A 2783-nucleotide genomic window follows, 5' to 3' on the forward strand; every position below is an offset into this window, starting at 1 on the left:
AGGGTCAGTAGAAGTCAATAAGACATGATAGCCTTCTTGCAATGGTAGCTTTATCTCAAATTTTGATAAAATAGAAAATCACCTTATAAAGCGTGCGTAAATTACAAAAAACAAGAGAAACGTCAAGGTATCGTGGATTCTTAGTTTATAATATAATAAAACCAATTTAAAAGAGTGCTTGGATTGTTTATGAAGCAAGAAAAATTTAGCAGTCCACATGTATTGGATATTCAACAGACGTGTATATTTACATTTCACATTTACAAGGTCTTCAGGTGGGTTGATGTTACGGTATTGAAAACAGCAACAGAAAACAGACTCAGTGACTCAATATTTAACAATGTGAACAATCCTTTATATATATATATAAAATGAGACGTACAGTTTTACAGACAGTTCAACAACAACAACAACAACATACACATCAGTATTACCGGTCTTTACAAGTTTCCAGTTCACCTTTGCATCCCAAGGAATGTATTCCAGGAAATCCAACGTAAAGACCATGGATGAACACACAATCCACACAAGTCACAAATTGTCCTAGACAGGTACTTCGCCAGGTTAGCGAACACGAACACAGTACACAGGTTACACAGAACTGGAACAGTCAAGCCTTTTGAATGACGTCACACCCGCAGAGCACAACACAGGGTAAATACAGGCATGGAGGTATAATCCACTTCAGATCAGTCACAGCTCCCGCAGAAGCTCACAAACGAGCCGTTCAGAGACGTAGAGTAATGTCACCTAGTGGCAGAACGAACGTCCTTTGCAAAACTGAAACTTCAGTTTAGAGTCCTTGACGACCTTGTCGGTCAGGTGAGGTCAGCGTGTTAAACAAATTACACAGTCCACACTGTATAATCATAATAAAGATCCGAACACCAATAAACGTGACTTCCGCAGAAATTCACATAAATCAGACATCAGTACTACTGTGGTACACAAACGGTGCAGGCATAAAAATCTGTCCTCCCAAATGAAACTGGCATCACCAGCTCATATCACAATAATGGACTCGATACGAGAGCGTCTCACACTCTCCTGGCTCCCCAGTGGATGCAGCAAAATACCTCCACTCTGCACAGAAACACGGCTTATATACGGTCCAGGTGGATTCAACTATTCTTAGACACAGAATTAACAGCCAATGAACATCCAGTTAAATAAACAGAGCATTGAACGAGGTGCTTTCGGCCAGGTCCGCACTGTACATATATAACAGGGCCTGTTATGCTTATAACATACAACACAAAGGTCCGCAGACTAACAGAACATGAAAACGTTAAATAGTCATACATAACACCCCCATCCTTCAGGGAAAGAAAGTTTTGCATAAAACTTTCTTTAACATATTCATAATCATGAATAATAATAATAACGTTTACCACAGTCTTTAAAAACAAAGCTGCAGAAAACCAACTAGACACGTGACAAACAATCAGCAATCACATTATCTTTCCCTTTTATGTGTCTAATCTCTAGATTAAATTCTTGCAAAAGCAAACTCCACCGTAACAATCTTCGGTTTTTACCTTTTAGTTTGTGCAAGAAGGTTAAGGGATTGTGATCTGTATACACAACAATGGGGTAACTTGAGGAAGTCACATATACTTCAAAATGCTGTAATGCTAGAATCAAGGACAGACACTCCTTTTCTATTGTCGAATAATTTCTCTGGCACTTGTCAAATTTGCGAGAAAAAAAACATACAGGGTGATCAACGTGATCTGTTTCATTTTCTTGTAACAAAACTGCCCCAGCAGATATATCACTAGCATCAACAGCTAGCTTAAATGGTAAACTAAAATCAGGTGCTACAAGTATGGGGCCGCTGCTTAGCATGGCCTTTAATCTATCAAAAGATCTCTGACACTCAATGGACCACAAGAATTTAGCACCTTTCTTTAACAGCTGAGTTAGTGGCTCACTAACAAATGAAAAGTTCCTACAGAACTTACGATAATAACCTGCCATGCCCAAAAAACGCTTTAATTCTCTCTTACAACTTGGCACTGGAAAACAAGAGATAGCACTGATTTTAGAATTAACAGGTTTAACCTGACCCTGTCCGACAACATGCCCTAGATATGTGACAAAAGCACAACCAAACTCACACTTAGCCAAATTTATTGTAAGATTGGCTTGGGACAGTCTCGCAAATAATGCCTCCATGATAATTAAATGTTCCTCCCAAGTGTCACTGAATATAATTACATCGTCGATGTAAACACGACACCCTTTAAGGCCTGATGTAACGTTGTTCACAAGTCGTTGAAAGGTGGCAGGGCTGTTCTTCATCCCAAAGGGCATGACTTTGTACTGGTATAAACCATCTGGGGTAGCAAACGCTGACACCTCACGAGCGCGCTGCGTGAGCGGTACTTGCCAAAATCCTTTCAATAGGTCAAACTTGGAGACAACGTTAGACTTTCCCACGGCATCGATACAGTCGTCGATCCTTGGAATGGGAAAGTTGTCTGCTTTAGTGACGGCATTCACTTTACGATAGTCTGTACACATACGGTACGTCCCATCTGGTTTTGGCACAAGAATACAAGGTGAACTCCAGTTGCTGTTACTGGGCTCGACCAGATCATTTTCAAGTAAATACTGAACTTCTTTCTCAAGTATTCAGTTTTAGTAGGGTTCAGTCTGTATGGGTGTTGTTTAATCGGCTTGGAATCTCCAACTTCAACATCATGGTATATGGATTCAGTCCTGGTTGGAACATCAGGGAACAAACGTTCATATTGATGAACCAAATCCTTCAACTGCTG

The sequence above is a fragment of the Liolophura sinensis genome, chromosome 3 (genome assembly GCF_032854445.1).
Source record: "Liolophura sinensis isolate JHLJ2023 chromosome 3, CUHK_Ljap_v2, whole genome shotgun sequence".
Classification (NCBI taxonomy): Eukaryota; Metazoa; Mollusca; class Polyplacophora; order Chitonida; family Chitonidae; genus Liolophura; species Liolophura sinensis.